General features: G+C 38.0%; 1 protein-coding gene across 1 annotated transcript in view; it reads left to right on the top strand.

Moving 5' to 3' along the window:
* Positions 1–3,289: 3,289 nt before the first annotated feature.
* CYSLTR1 (cysteinyl leukotriene receptor 1) overlaps positions 3,290–17,706 on the top strand; it is a 32,788-nt gene continuing 18,371 nt past the window's right edge. Inside the window, exon 1 of the mRNA XM_019648163.1 lies at positions 3,290–3,541. The gene's annotated coding sequence lies outside the window, so the exon portion shown is untranslated. The remainder of the gene's footprint in view (positions 3,542–17,706) is intronic.

Raw genomic sequence — 17,706 nt, 5'->3', positions numbered from 1 at the left:
CATTATTACTACACCTTGCATTTTATAACCTTTTTTCTACAAATTTATATACATTCTCTCTTTTTGTCCTGTTGGGGGAGAAAGGCAAGAACTGTAGAAATTCATGCAAAGGAGCTCCCTCATCCATGCTAACTAGTTTCCCTTCTGCTGGAACTTGAAAGCCCACACATACTCAGCATGCCTCAATTATGCCCATAGATCCACACTGAGATAGAAATAAATACAAAGGGGGTGAAAATAAATCTGCTTATTCTTGATTGGGAATCCAGAAACCTGGGTTCTTTTCCCAACTTTGACACTTAATTATATGACCTTGTACTTGTGATACTCCCTAAGACAAACACGGTATTAATTTTAAAATCTATTCTAAATCTGGGCTGTTCAATGCAGTAGCCACTATTCATATGTGGCTACTGAGCCACTGAAATGTGGCTAGTGTGAATGAAGGGCAGAATTTTTAATTGTATTTAATTTAATTAACTTACATTTAAGTTTAAATAACCACACACAACTAGAAGATACTGCATTGGACAGCACAGAATAATGTAGTGATGTTGGCTTAAATTATGTGCACCATCTCTCCTAGGTGGTTTATGATATTCTGTTCTGCAGGGTTGATTCCAACTCATCTGGAATTCTCAGTATGGCTCAGCCTCACCAAAAATGATAACCCAGGGTTGCTTCATGCCCATTCGATAGACCCTAGGGCAAGAAGAGGGAAAGTGCTAAGAGCCATTTTTCCACAGCTAGACTGATGTTTTTCATTGTATCTGGGTTTCTATATGCTAGAACTAAAGGGAGAAGCAAAGCAATCTCAGCCTCTGTGAATGAATGTACATGTGTGTATAGAACTGACTATGAGCATAGTAATACTCTTTTTTATCTACTTTTCCAAAGTGTCATTATTATTGATTGTGGAACAATTTCAGTTCTGGAAGAAAAAAAATTACTCCTCTTAATTTTGTGGTAAAACAAATACATCTTGAGAAAGTCTCTTTCTCTGTGGCCTGTCTCCTCATCTGTGATATGAGAGAGTTGGACTAGATTTATTTATTCAACAAATCAAACAATGCAATGAGCTAACAGCTGAAGACACAATGAACTAAGGACCTGCCATACCCTCAGGAACTCAATTTAATAAAAATTCTAAACAAAATGATTTTTCAAGACCCCTTTTCAGCTCTATGAGCTCGTGTAAGCCATGAGTCCTATGGCTTATGATTAATATTGTGAATGGTGTATGTCTGAAAATCCTTTAACCTTCTACCCAAACCCTACTTCACTAAGACAGAGCCCTCATCCAGTCACATGTTATTCTCCCTCTCCATCACCATTCCCTACTTGGTATTCTCCATCCCAATAATAAAGTAAAAACTGAGAGAGACTGTGAAAATGAGAAAGAGTGGAGGGATGGCAGCAGAGAGGGATCAGTCTTGGCATTTCATCATTTCCTGAAATGATAGAAAATATGAGGATAAGTATGTAATGAAGATGTACAGAAAAGAAAAGAAACAATGGAACATAAGGAAAGGAAATTTAATAATCTTCTGTCAATTATACCAAACATGGTATAAACAGATGCAGCTATACAAGGCAAAGACTAATTGGGGATGGGTAGGGCACTTCCCTTCCCATCACTCAAGAAGCAGAGAAGCACCTAAAAAAGGGAATAAGTAGGGAAGGTCACAGAAGCACCACAGAGCATCCCCTCTCTGACACAGCTGTTGAAGTGCCATCTTGAAGCTCAAAAATCTATCCCCTTTTTCTTTTCTTCCTTACCTGAGTATGCACTACCCTTCCACCATAGCTCAGGATGGCTGTAACAGTCCAGACTGGGGAGGAAATAATAGCACACCCTTTATCTCCCTTATGAACTTTCCCCTCTATCTATGAGGATCCAAACTCAGTTGAAGAAATTCTAGTTATAATGTCAGTGTAGTAAGTAAAACTCCCCAGGGATGATTAAAGAGTCTGGTCTTGGGTCCAAATGATATCTCCCCCTTTAATTTGGATTGTTGAACTTTTCTCCCAACTACTACCATAACCAAGAATTCTCTGAATAAAGATGAAGATGTCAAAAACCTAAGAGCCCTGGCCCCAGGGAGGCTTTGAAATAATTCTGGTACATACAAATGTAAAATTTGAGTAAATGGCTTTGTTCCTGTAGCACATAACAGGCCAGAGGGCTTTTGCTGGGCTCATGTTTTACTGAGTACAACCAAACTAGTTATTAGTTATGGGGTCATGTTTTCATTGTTATTAGTTTCAGGTGTACAAAAACAACATAGTGATTAGACATTTACACACCTCACAAAGTGATAACATGGGGTTATGTTTTAAAAGGTGTTAAACATAAATATGCCTATCCCCATATAGAGCATCTTAATATAACTCAGTATAATTAATGTAACCAACTCACATCAAGGTCTAATCATTTGTTTCATAACGTGAAGGTGCTGCCCCAAGTTCAAGTCAGCACATAGCAGACTGTGATGTCCCTATTCTCCAGAAGCCAGAAACACCATCTCATACTCGCAGCACCCCAAAGCCTAGCCAAAGATCAAGAGCATTTACTTGGTTTCAAATTCCTAACATAGGACCACTGACAGCAAGCCCAGTCATTCCAGACCATTCTCAGTATGAGATAAAACAACCTACTTTTAATCCAGTGGAGGCAATATATTGTTGTGAGGATTTGGGGAAACAAAGCTCAAACTAAGGCAATTATTTTCTAGGAAATAAAGCACCAGAAAGGAAAAGCCTATTTAGAATGTAGATAGAGCCAGAAGTGTCATAAAGGAAAGGGGGAGAGGGGGGAGCAGAGAGAGAGGAAGCGAAGAAGGGAGGGAAGGAGAGAGGGAGAGGGAAAAGAGAGAGAGAGAGAGAGAGAGAGAGAGAGAGAGAGAGAGAGAGAGAGAGAATGTATCTTGCCTAAAATCAAGTTTCATATAATGGCAGTTAGATTAGCATATACTGGTCGGATTATTTTTCTCCAACTACAAATAGTCTAACTACTCCCAAGTCATAAAAATTAGAAAGAACTAAGCTGGACAGAATATACTCCTTTCTGCTTTCCATCTCAGAGCAGCTGTGTGATTTTCTTCGGATTTTGTTCCTGGAGTTAGGGATCATAGCTCATTTATACATACAACAACCTGCAAGTCTCCAGTTTCTGTTCTTCCTCCATCCCTCTGCCATCCCCTCCCCCACTTGGCAAACTTAGGCGTGCTTTAAACAGTTTGAGGACTAATCTGAAAGAGGAAGAAGAATCTGTATATATTGGCTAGCATATGTGCCCTGCCCTCTCTCCTCTAAAAAACAGCAGCAAGCCATCGTTTCAAAGAAGCTTCCCCAAAGAGCAAGCACCATGTGAATGGAGTGCACTTTCAGGAACCTCCAGAGTATTCAGATGCACTGTGCAGCTCACTATCTACGGTTTAGCTCTCCAAGAAACAGGGAGATTGGATTTACTGAAGACTTGGTGTTTGCTTCTGAGAGTGAATGTCAAAGGACCCTAAAGTGTCAGCCTTGAAGGTAGCAGGTAAGGAGATTCAATGTTTCAATGCTACGACCAGAACTGTATGTAGCAAAATTATGATGATTTTAGCAAATCCCCAGGAGTTTAGGAATCTGTCCTACCTGCTTTAAATCAGGCTGCCGGTGTGAATTCTTTCTGCTTTATTTGTTGGCCAGAGATTTGATCATCTAGTAAGTCTGTCAACAAGTATTTCTCAGTGCTTTTGCTAAGGGCTCAATGTGGCAAAATACAGAGGGAAAAATCCCCCAAGCCTCCAGCACCTTTGCAATGAAGTTGGAATTTGAGGGCATATTTTAAAATCCTATTTTAAGAGCTTCATGTAGTTTCTCTAATCTGCAGTGACAGTTTACTTCAATATGGAAAGAAAATATATAGTGATTGCTGAAAGTAAACCAGTGAAGGATGATCAGGTATTTTCACATTCATTATCCTACTTGAACCTCTCAATATCCTGCAATTTATTTAGACAGGGTAAGTGTTAATACCCCTGTTTTGTAAATAAAAAAACAGACTCAAAGAGGTTAAGACATTTTCTGGAAACATACCACACAACTAGAAATTGGCAAATTATGATTAGAGACTGCAAACAGAAAGCTCTCAGAACCATAAATGAATATAAAGAAATTGCATGATCTATTTAGTAATTTATACATGTCTGACATAGACCAGGCTTATACAAAATCAACACTTTATACATTTTAATCAAAATATTTGTCCAGGAACATTCTTCTATTTAGCAGCAAAGAAGCTCTTTTCAAGGGTAAACAAATGATTTGGTGGACTCCATCTCTAGCTAAAAAAGGAGAAATTCTTGAATCTTGAATACTGTTGTTCTGCCTTCCCAGTGCTCTGATTGTTTTTGAAACCTAGAGAGAGGCCATGACACCATCCATTTATCAGGTGATTATTCAAAAACAAAATGTAACTAAACCCAGACTTGGAAATGCATTGTATGCCAAGCAGTTCCTGCGAATAAAATAAATCAGCCTGGGAGCCAGTGAATCCCAATAGAATGGTAGGTTAAGGAAAGTTTGCAGATTCAGTCCAGTCTGAATCCAGCATTTTGGTGTCTTCCTAACCCAGAATCATTAATTTCATTTTCCACTACCTTTTCCCTCCTATCCTTAATCAAACTTTTGATGTGTTTAGGAACTATTTATCTGGGCTAAAAGCAAATTTTTTCATGGTGCAGAAATTATAAATTTGCTTTTGCTTTATCATTAGTTGATAATAAGGGATGAAAGGAGCAGCACTGATCCTTAAGGTGTACATACTAGCCTTAGGAATTTAATGTCATGAAAGATAACTATCATAATTTCCCAAATAACATAGCTGTGCCTGGACTTCTACTTGGATTCATTTTGTTATTTCTTATGTTCTTGCTAAAACCTCTCAAGTACGTTGTAATCCAGTTAAGCAAATGTGATTAAACTCAATACAGCATGTGGAGCAAAGAAAGGTAAGACGTAGTTCCTGCCCTTGGGGAACTTACAGGTGTACCTGCAGGGTACACCAAGGAGCCTGATTTGGCTAGGATAAAGGAATAGAGTTGGGGAGTAACAGAAAATGAATTGGGTAGAAATTTAAGGCAAGATTATTAGACATTGAATTCCAGGCATTTTTAATGGGAAATCTTATGAACAAACTTTGAATAACCAGGGACATGATGAAAACAAAACATTTTAAGGAGATAAATCTGTAAGAGTTTCACAGTCTTGACTACATTTGGAAAAAACTGGAAATAGGGAGACCACTTAAAGAGTAAAAGTTGAGGCTGTAAGCTAGGTTAGCGACAAGAGACATGTAAAAGGAATAATATATAAAAGTTGGTGAGTGATTAGATACAGGAAGCATAGGAAAAGAATGTCAGAGATGTCTCTAAAATTTTGAACCTGTGAAATCTGGGCAGTGGTGCTACTACTATTCATAGAAATAGGTAATTTGGGGATACAAGTGGGACTGTAGGACATGATTAGCACTGTTTTTGACCTATTGAGTTTGAAGAGATGGCAAAAATTCCAAGAAGCAATGTATGATGGATGATTAGAAATAATGGTCCTGAATGTGAGTGTTGGTTAAGAGGTAGAGACCAAAGTTAAATCTGGGGAGTGTGGTAGATAGCCAAGGCCATGAGAATGACTCAGCTTAGAGAAAGCAAATGTAAGAGGTGACCAAGGACTAAAACTTGTGCAGTGCCTACATTTTCAGGCAAGAGAAGGAAGAGGGTCCTAAGAAATAAGAGTCACAGAAATATACATCTTCTCCTCAAAAGATACCAAGAGTCTTGAGGGAAGTTATGAGATTATTTTAAACCTTCCCTGCCTAAAAATAACTAGCATAGTGCTTTATACACACCATGAACACTCAATAAATATTAAGTTATTATAACATAAGCAAGCATAGAGATTTCTTACTTCAAGCAGTCTTCCAGTTTGAACTCTGTCATAAACTCTGCAACATAATAGTGGCTGCTCTAAACTACCTTGATGTATGGATTTCAAGGGAAAGGAAACTGGGCCTGGATAACTGGGCAGTCATCCTAGTTTTGCCTTTTAATCAGCTGTTTGATCTTTAGCAAGTTACTGAACATTGATATTTCTTGGTTTCCTCATGTATTAAATGTAGCAATGTGCTTATAGGAAGATTTTTCAGATCTGGTAAAATAATAAATATAAATATGAAAGCAACTTGAAAATACAAACCATCATCCAACAAGTTTTGTTTAAAGTCCATTTCAGGTAAATAAAATACACAATAAACTTGATTGCATGTGGAAGGTGTAAGACCAGTTGTTTTTTGCTCCCAATACTATACCTCTAGACCAGGGGCTTTACTCTAAGCATCAGTAAGCTCATCCTATCTTAGGACCTGTCAGTAAGATCCAGCCGTCTTGCTACCATTAACTGTATAATACCTATGCAAGCCTCAATGTGAATTCTGGAAGGAATAAGATATTCGAGTAGTATTTAATAACTATTTCTGTGAAAACACTCTCCATATTGTTTCATAAGTTATTACTTCCATAAAGTCCTTTGTTCTTATGATTAAATGCTAAGTATCAAAACAATTTTTTACACTAAGTTCTGAATGTAACAAAATATTTCACTATTCTGTCCTAAAGCCACTTGTCCAATTAAAGATTTGGTTATAATACAAATTATGTTCCCAAAATGTATAGGTAGGTATACTGCATGTGTCTCTCCATAAAGTACAAACAGATAAAGTCATTTTTATCTCTCACACCAATGTTATTTGGGTTTCAGGCTACATGGATGTCTACATGGTAATGATTTGAAATCCAGTGAGAAAGCTTTTCCAGTTCAGTCAGGCATGAGCAAACTCCAGGGAGGCAGATTCATGCTGATTAACCCTACAAAAGCAATTCATGAGCCAGAATACCAATTTGTTGATTTGCACTGAGGAAATACAACTGTTAAAAAGTCTGATAGACTCAAAGCAGGTAGTGGCCCCTCCTTATCCTTACAGAAAAGGCAACAGAGAAAGCCATTTAACCAGATAATAAATCCAGATATCGTAGGTCCATTAATTCACGTCACCTTACTGGTACTAAAACACCATCAACTGACAATTACTTTTGCCTTCAATTGAGAATTCTTCATAGGTTTGTAGAGAAGAGCACTATTTAAATATAAGTTGTGCACCACAAAATGCTTCTATCCTGCTTCCTCATTCCATACTATCCTACCATGATTCCTCCCTTCTTTGTGACCCACCAGTTTTGCTTCTGGATTTGGGTGGGGAGGAGTACATATGAGAGGAAAGAGAAAGAAAAAATTTTTAATGTTTAGGAGAAGCTAGAGAGGGGCCCTGGTAGAAATAGGGGGTAAGAGACAAAACCGATGAGCAGACATAGACCCTTGAGCACTTAAACACAGAGTTAATTTTCCTTTTGATAAATAAAATATCACTATCTTATTTAGAGTGTTAATGGAATCAATACATCCTTAACATTTGAGCTCCTACTGAAGTGTAGCTGATAGAAAAGGAAAAGGAGCTGAAATATAGAATGTGTCCCCTGGCAAATTCAGGCTTTTTAAAAATTTCTATCAATCCCTTTTTCCTAAAAAGGAAAAATATCCATTTTGAGATGGCTCACATATAAGGCTTGTTAAACTCTGGGTGGTGAACACACAATGTGATATATAGATGATGTACTACAGAATTGTACATCTGAAACCTATGTAACTTTACTAACAGTTGTCACCCCAATAAACTTTAATTTAAAAAATTATTTAATATTCCCTAGGTAACTTCATATCTCGTAAGTTTTCAGTCTCTTAGAACTCTTCAAATAAAGTAATTCCTGCTACTCTGCAACTAACAAAAATATTTCTTCTTTTTTCTTTTTTTAAAAAACATTTTTATCGGGGAATTGGGGGGATGGGAACAGTGCTGGGGAATTGGGGGAAGGGGAACAGACAAATTGCTATCCTTTTGTTCTTCAGTCTAGTTGTGGAGGACGTTGCTTCACTGGCCCAATTTGGCACCATCATTGCGCTCTTCCCGGTCGAGGCAGATCAGTTGCCGGCTTCTGGACGGCCGCTCACTGCAGCTGCTGGCCACTCACGCTGGCTGCCGGCTACACACGGTAGCTTATGGCAGCCCACTGCAGAAGGGGCTGCAGCCCACGCCGTCACCGGCGACCTACAGCAGCCCAGCTCCAGGTTGAGCTGTTGTTCAGCATCTTAGCTGTAGAGGATAGTGTCACTGGCCCTCATATGTGGGATCCGAACCCGGGCCCTCTGGCGTCCCAAGCGAGTTCTTAACCATTGCGCCACTCGGCCGGCCCAAAATATTTCTTATCTAATCAATATTAACTGTTTTTACATAGGGTTGTCTTTGTGTTGTCATGAATTCAACATGATACATGGAATTAAGCTAACAATAACAAAGCTCAGATATCTCTGACACATTTTGTGTACTTATTCCAAAGTCCCTAGGAAGTTCAGGCCTCAGAAGATATTAAAAGATTCTTTTCTTTCCAAATTGGTTACCCATTATGTTTAATCTAAATTTGAATTCTTATTTAAGACAAAGGCCTTCAATAAAAAGCAATCTCCTAGAGAATAATTATCTTGCTTCCAAGGTCCAGGCATCCAAATACCAAGAAGTTACAAGCAGGCCTCGGAGTCAGCTGTGAGCAATGGCCTCAGAATTTAAAGGGATTCCGAGTTTCTGGTAATTAGGTAAAACTTATAAAGATATCCCTGCGAGAAGGTAGTTCCTCTAATTACTGTTTCACAACAAGTTCAAACGTAGGTAAGCTGTCTGTGAAATGTTTCTACCACCCAGACCAAGGGTAGAGCTCTCCTTCCACTGTGCACCCCCACCCACATTCATGCACTACTCAGGATCCCTCTTGCCATTTTGTGACTTGTATTTCCCTTCAGGTCTGTTCTTATGCATCAATTTATTCTGATTACACAGGATAAACATCTGTGTCACAGTACTATGCAAGGGGCACAATATGCTATCGGCTCTGAATTCCACAGTCCAAGTTCCTTTTGGACTTGACACTGTCCTGTGTTTGGAATCAAACTGTCTGAAAACAGAGTGGCCCAGTTTGATGAGTGTGATGTTCTCCCCTTAAGGATAAATAAGCAGCCAGAGAAGAAACATCTTAGAGCTGTCAGCAATGCAGTATAAACTCCCCCATAGTTTCTAATACCAGTGAGAGTGCTGCTAGGCATATTCCTGAAAATACCAAGTAAAAAAGCTATTTATTGTGGTAATAATGCTACAGTGATGACAGGAGGGCCTTTCTACTCATTTACCTGAGATCTTTTATTACCATAGAGGAAAACCACTGGGATCATTAATACAAGCCTGGTTGTTTATAAATTAAAACCCCATGGAGGATGTGTAGCTTTGCTCCACTCAATCAACAACCTGTCATTTAATGAATATTTATTGCACCTTTTTCCATGTGCCAAACATTGTGATAGGTTAGGCTTTGGGTTCACAGAGCTTAAGAAAAAAAGAGGCTAGATTTTTTTCCTCTCCTGCCCTAGGGGAATTCACTATCTACCTAGGGCAGCAGTTCTCAACCTGTGGGTCACGACCCCTTTGTGGGTCGAATGACCCTTTCACAGGGGTCGCTGTGTACTCGTATGTGGGCGTATCTGCATGTGGGCCTGGAGACAGATAGAGGAGCGGTGTCTCAGTTCCTAAGACCATCGAAAACATGTGTTTTCCGATGTTCTTAGGCGACCCCTGTGAAAGGTTGAGAACCGCTGATCTAGTGGAACAAGATTCCGATACATTTAAAGATATAATACAAGGTAGTAGAATGCTGACTGCCCTATTATTGGTACAGACAATAAACATAATACGAGTTCAAAGAAGAGAGATATGAGTGTAGGGTGGGGTAGTCAAAGTTGGTGTCAGGAAGTGGAACATGAGCTCAGCCTAGTACAAGCAGGAAAGAGAACCATAAATGTTTACATTTGTATAGTGCTTTATAGTTTACAAAATACTCATATTTGCTGATTTTCCTATTCATTCATGTGTCCAATCAACAAACACCTGCTGTACCAAAAGGTTAATAAAACATGGCCCAGTTAGTTGGCTTGGGGAGAATCCCTTCACAATGTAGATGTATATGAAATCATCACATTGTACACTTTAACTATCTTATAATTTTATATGTTGATTATACCTCAATAAAGTTGTGGGGGAAAACATTGACCTTCACCTCCATGAGTTCAGCTTTATAGGATGAACAGCACAGGTAACTTTTTTCATTTGACAATAATAGGATATATGAAGAATAGGAAAGAGGGCATTCGGTAGTTGACCAAACACAAGTAGGGTCTCACTGAGCTGCCTCATGTAAACGAAGTCTCCTGCATCTTGACTCTGCTCAGCAGAAGTGGAGGAACTATCTGCCTTAGAAGGCTGAGCCCTGAGTTGCATCCTCCCCCACTTCCTCTTCAGCTTTGGCCCTACCCTCATCACCCCACCCCTGTTGGCAGTCCTCCAACACATGCAGACCATCCGGTAAAGCACTAACATTTCCTGGAAAGGTAAAGGAAATCCTGGGGAGGCATTGAACTAATAAAATCATAAAACTATGTCCAAATACTGATTTGATCTTTCAGTCTCTCCTGTTGGGTAAATTAAAAAACACCCATCATCAGTTTCACCCACACCTTATAGTCAGACACATCCTTGGGTCTTTAGATTCTCATCAATTTCTGAAGAAGGCCACTTTTGAACTCTCCTTCAGTCTCAGCAGAACACTTTTGTCTATTTTCTGTTTGTTTGTTTTAAGTGCTTTGCCTTCTGTTTTTTCCTAAATTGTAGATTCATCTGCCCCACCCCCATTCCTTTCTTCACCAATGATTTGTGAAGTATCCATTCATGAGTGATGGTCCTCTATTCTCTTTTTGATTTTTCAGTTTTCCTTTTAATAGACTCTACCCCCCTAGGGATGTCCACATATCACTTCCACTTTACACAATTATCTAGAGTCTTACACAATAGCATCTGCATTTCCACATGAAAAACATGCTCCTCCCTCCAACTCCTAGACCCCTACCCTGGGGTGTTAAGTACCCTGTTACTCAAAAGCACCTAATACTACACACTCTTCCAAAGTTGCTCAATTAGGAGAGGAAAAAGCAAGCCTGAATAAAGCAGACTCATTGTCATTAATAGGATCACCATCTAAATGGATATGACAGCCATGTAAGCGAAAAAAGTAATTACAGCACTGTAATAAATAAGATAATAGAACCATGAACAAGGAAGCATTTGTAGAGAAACAAAGGAGAAACAGAAAACTGAATTCTGTAATTGAACCATCAACCTCTGTGTTCAACTGCTCTCCAAGGTTCTAACATCCTGAGAATATCCTGTACTTCCGCCTTAGTAATTCTTCCTTCTACATCTGAACTTTCTACTAACCCTTTCCTAATTGTGCCCTCTGGAACCCCCTTTCCACTATAAATAAGTTCCCTTACATCGTAAACCTCTTCAAATGATTCTCCCACCACCTACTTGCCATAAGGGAAACTTTGTACTCCCCATCAAAAATAAGCTGCTTATTTTTCTACATCCCATGTACTGTAAGCCCTAAAGAAAGAGTCTGTTGTATGTCTTCTAGCTCCCTGGTGACACTTCAAACCATTACTCTTCTGCCATAATGCAAAAAGCCATTTATCTATGCCACCCTGTAATCCTCCTTATTAATGTCATCATCTATTGACCTCCTACTGTTTCCCTAATTCACTGAATATTTTAGCATTTGGCTTGTAATCTTCCTTTCTACTCCAAATCCTGCTATTACCTTGGTAACTTCATCTTCCATGTGAATAACCAAATGACTTCAAATTTTTCTTGATCACTTTATCTGGAACAATGTTCATTCACATCCCACCTGGATTATTCATCCCATGGCCACACTTGAAACCTTATTTATCATCACACAACTGAAATCTTAAACTCCAATGTACCTTCCATACTCTGACCACAAGTTCTTACACTCTTGGTTCTTTCATTCCGTTATTGCTACTACAACAGTTCTTAAATCTTCAATGAATCTTCCAGTCCCTTGGTCCCTCCCCTTTCTCCCAATCTGTTAAACTTCTTCATGGTTTTACTTTTAACCATTGTTTTAGTAGCATTCTCAACTTCCTTGCCCCATTGTCTTTCCATAACATTTGCCCTATGACCCCCAGCCTTACATCAATTTAAGCATATGCATTTTTTTCTCTCTTGCACCCAGGCTGCTGGACACTATTCAAATTGTGTGAAATAAATCATACAATAGTGCAGACTGGGGCCATTAAAAATCCACATTCCCTAACCTCAGTTAAGCCTTCAGTCTATTCTTGGTCATATTTCTCTTCAATTTCCCAAAGCCACCATTCAAAACTTCACCAATATGTAGAAGACCTGAACCCAAGTGTAACCCTCTTTTTCTCAACAGACAACACTGTCTCTTACTTCACTAATAAAATTAAGACTCTCAGGTATGAACAGCCATTATCTTTGCTTCTCCACTTCCTCTTTCCCTTACATGTCAATATTTTTTTTCTCAATCTGCACCCTCTGGTAGCTCCTTATTCCCTAGAGGATAAACTCAAATTCTCTACAATTATATACAAGACCCTTTGTTATCTAGTTCCTGCATAATTTCCCAACCTATTTTCTCACTTTTAAGCCCCAAAATCTAATCACATACAGATACATACATCCAAACATGCATACTTGCACACATACACCGTTCACATCTCTATCACACTGTTAGTTGTTTCCTAAACACATCAGGCTATTTCACATCTCCAAGACTTTGTTCATTCTACTTTCTACCCCTGCCTAGAATCTTCTTCTCCACCTTTCATATCCTTCTATCTTTTATGAAGCCTTTACTAACATACACACACCATTTACTATTCCCATTTTCTGTGTCCTTTATATATTTGTATTGAAGCAGCTATAACAGTACAGTGAATTAACTTGTTAATATATCTATGTCTCCCTCTAGTAGAGTTTAAGCCTTTGTGGGCAGGGCTTGTGTCTTACTTTCCAAAAGATCTAGCACAGAATGGACACATATTTAGTAGCTAACACATACCTTTTAATATAATTATCATATCACAGTAGTACAGAGGATCAGGAAAGTTTTTATGGAGGAGGTGATATAAGACATGGTCTTAGAGTTGGTTAGAACTATATCTAATAGCAATGAAGATAAAAGGCATTTCAGATGACAAAATGGCCTGAGCAAAGGAAGAGACCAAGTAAGGGATGGAGCTGGTCATAAGGTCACATTTATATATAATATACATACATATATATATATATATATATATATATATATATATATATATATATAAAATAAACCATGGAAAGTGACTCTATAAGGTTAAGATAGAATATTATTGTGGTCTTGAATGATACTTTGAGTTTAACTTATTAGGTCACTGAAGCCTTTCGAAAGGGAAATGATAAGATCACAACTGTGCTTTAAGATGAATAACTTGGCATAAGCAATAAAGGCAGACTCAACAGAAGAGAAACAAGAAAATTAAAAAGAAAGTTGTAATTTCTAATATTCAGTAAACATTACTCCCATATTATAACCAAAGTAAGAACAAAGAAATGGATCAATCCTTGGCTTTTGTGCAGTCCTCTACATAACAGTTTTTCAACTGCCATGATTTGTGTATGAGCTTGTCATATGTCAGTGTTTAGTGACAGGTCTTCTAGAATATGAAACTTAAGAGGGTGGTATAATGAAAATAGACTGTGAGTCAGGCATCCTGGCTCTGTCACTAATTCTGTGTGTTACTTTCAGCAATCATTTTATCTTTCCATGTCATAAAGGGAGTGGGGTTGGACTAGGTGTTTTCTAAGTTCTCTTCTGGCTCTGACATTTAAAACTAGGTCATTCGATCACAAACATAGATTTTATAGCAACTTCTGGCAACTTCCTTCAAAGGAGTAGTTCTGTTTAAGAATTGGTTTTCATGAAATACTGTCATTTGCAACAAAATGGACGGATCTTGAGATTATCATGTTAAGCGAAATAAATCAGAAAAAGTCAAAAACCACATGACTTTACTCATATGTGGGATAGAAAACTGAAAGCAACAAAAAACAAGATAAACAAAGAAACAAAAACTCACAGACACAGACAACAGCTTAGTGGTTACCAGAGGGTAAGGGGGGAGGAAGTTGTAGAAGAGGGAAAAGGGATCAAATATATGGTGATGGGAGGAGAACTGACTCTGGGTGGTGAACACACAATGTGATATATAGATGATGTACTATAGAATTTTACATTTGTAACCTATGTAATTTTACTAATCATTGTCACCCCAATAAATTTAATTTTAAAAAAAGAATTGTTTTCAGTATCTTGACACATACTTCCTTCTTATTGACTTGTTCACAGTAACCTCGTTCACCTATCAGTTGTGTGGGAACATAGCTCTCATCTTTTCTCATATGACTCACTTGGTGATCATGTCTGGTCTCAAATCTTCATGAAAACCTGAACACCAGAATAGTGCTAAGTTACTGTTTGTCCTCCCATTTTGTGTTGTAAACTGTGCCTGGGGAGTACTGGTAGAATTTATCAAATAATTGAATATACCTTAGAGAAGCAAATTTGATATTATGTTAACAGATTTGCAGTAATAAAAGGGACTCTGAGAAGTAACTTAGTACAGTCCAATGGGATGAAATTTATACTTTCTCATATAGGCAATCTGGAGGTACTGAGGAGAAAGAAGTTATGTCAAGATGGTGTTCCGTCAGGACTACCTCCTCACTGCTACTTTATGAAAAAGATGAAGCTTGCTTTTCACACTTATACCTAGTTCAGTCCTCTCTCTCTCTCTCTCTCTCTCTCTCTCTCTCTCTCTCTCTCTCTCTCTCTCTCTCTCTCTCTCTCTCNTCTCTCTCTCTCTCTCTCAAAACCATACATTTTTTGCAACAAAACCATACATTTTCTGACTAGTATTTAACAAACTTACTGAGCATTCACCTTACATCTCCCAACTCATTTAATTTTCCAAAGTTATTCAGATTTGCAATCCCCACCCACCAGCTGACATCTACATAAAATAATAATTCGGTTTCCTTGCATATTATAGAAGATACTAATAACAGTGGAAAACTAAGACCAACCCTGTGAAATATGCTATATCAGTACCAGACCAACACAGATCAGTTATCATTCTCAAATATAAGCCTGTCACCAATTCAATGCCAGTCAGTAATATCTTTGACAGCTTACCATGTCTCAAGCCCTGTGCTAAGTTTGCTGAGAACACAAAGATGAATGAGACATGCTACCTGCCCTATGGAGCATTAGGTGAAAAGAGTTAAGGCCAGTACATAAATAGAAATAAAGAAGGCTTAGAAAATATTTTTTGAATAAATGAATATAACACTAGTAAAGCAGTAAATTCCATAGTTATACCATATTTTTCTGCTCTATTATTATGCATGTTTGAAGGGTAGAATTTAAATATTTTAAAGCAGGCTGTTGGGCTCTTTCCTTTACAAAGACAATTTAATTTCTTCTCAACACTTCTTAGTACTTAATATAAACTGATCTTGTATCTTTATCAATATCTTTCTAGATATAGAAGTTAAACTTAGAGATTCAGTTTTCAGCCTTATCCTTTTAAATTTCCATTTTAAACCTCAGTAAGTTTAAATGAATATTTACTAGTTTGAGGTAATTTAGACAAGGCTCAGCAAACATTTCATTTTATTCTATTTATGACAAAATAATAAACCATTAATCATTTAATCAAAACCAGAAGAGGTTTGTTCAATTAAATTAAATTAATTTCATGTGCCATTTATTTACATAGTCATAGACCACTTCCAATTCACTCCATTCACTAAGAATAGATACTGGGGAGGTACTTGTCAAAGTATCAAAAATGTATGTATTCCTGAGAAGAATGTAACTGTGTTACTGTTTTCTGTAACACTCAGGGAAATAAGGTATAGTTTGCTCCTCCACACTAAAGGGTACTCAATATCAGGCAAATGAATGGTCTTCTGTTTCACTATTGTGTCCTTCTTCAATGGCATCATGTGCCTTTTTAAAGAGCTTCTTTCAGCATTGCAAAATCCTGCCTTTACCTGGAAACCTTCAGCTGCATTCCCAGCTTTTGCTATAATTTAGTCAGGAGATCTCACCTGGACTTAAAGCAAAGATTTCTAACAATCCCTTTCTGTTGGAGCATTTATATGCCAAATACACTGTTTCACTTCCACGTTGCCAAAAAAAATGTCTCAGATGAAATGAACATCCACCTCAAGCACCTTAACCAATGATCCTTACATTTCTGAGTCTACACTTCCATGGCTGCTACATTTTTGCAGATTTTCCTAGCTTGGCTTTGCACCATATTTCCTTCCTAGAAAAATCTCATTTTTGGTAGGTAGAATTCAAAGATGGCTCTCAGGATTCTTACCCCCTTGTGTACAAGTCCTGTATAGTCTCCTCCCCTTGAGTGAAGGTGGGGTCTGTGAATGTGAAGGGGTCTCATTTCTGTGTTAGGGTACTAATCAGTTGGTTTGTAGTTAACAAAACAGGATATTATTTTGGGTGGAGCTACTGATTCAGGTGAGCCCTTTAAAAGAAGGTCTAGAAGTCAGAAAGAAGTCAGAAAGATTTGAAGAGAAAGATCTATCTCCTGATGGTCTGGAAGAAAGCAAACAGTCGTGATGTGAGAGAAAGGGACCATGTGTTAAGTGCCTGAGGGTGGTTTATAGGAGCTAAAAGTGGTTCCTGGCCAACAACCAGCAAGAAAATGGGACCTCAATCACACAATAACAAGGAATGAATTCTGCTAACAACCAGTGATCTTAGATGAGGATCCCTAGCTTCAGATGCGGTCACAGTTCTGGCCAACTTGACTGCATCCCTGTGAGACACTAAACAGAGGACCCAGCTGGCTTGTACCTGAATTCCTGACCCATGGAAACTATGAGAAAATAAGTGGGTGTTATTTTAAGTTTGTGATAATTTGTTACACAAAAAATAGAAAACTAATATACCTTCTTTTATCCTCTGTCTCTTCTTATTGATGATGATTGTCTAAATGGATACCAAAAAAAGTTTGATTAAAGTATCAACACTTGTAGAATGGATATTATTATGTCTGGCTGGGGACACTTTCCCTACCTACTATAATGAAACCAAGACCTATAGATGAAGTCCTAGTAGAGGTTACAGTTAGGAATATAAAGTTTGATGGAATTACAGTAAAAGCTTGTAGGGGGATTGGTATATTTGAATAGGCTTTATGTGAAGTGGTTGCATCTCTTTTACATGATTATGTTATCTGGATGGACTCTGTATCTGGCTGGATAACACTCCCCCTACTTAGTATTGTAAAACAAGAAGCGTATAAATCCGCCCTCCGAGCTAAATGGGAACAAGGAAGATTTCTTGAGCCCATATGGTGTAGAACAGAAGCTGGAGTGCTGGCAAACACACACACACACACACATATTAACACTTCTATTTTAGTTATAAACTCAAACTCAATACTTTCCTGAAAATGTTTTCTCCAAGGTAACCACTGGACTCCTAATTACCAAGTCCAATTGCCATTTATACAAACTTCCTTCTCTTTGGTCTTTTGGAAAACTTTCAAATCAGTGACAAC

This window comes from Hipposideros armiger, unplaced genomic scaffold (assembly GCF_001890085.2).
Source record: "Hipposideros armiger isolate ML-2016 unplaced genomic scaffold, ASM189008v1 scaffold_121, whole genome shotgun sequence".
Lineage (NCBI taxonomy): Eukaryota > Metazoa > Chordata > Mammalia > Chiroptera > Hipposideridae > Hipposideros > Hipposideros armiger.
Note: the sequence above shows the minus strand (reverse complement) of the source record. Positions and strands in the feature narration are given on the sequence as shown.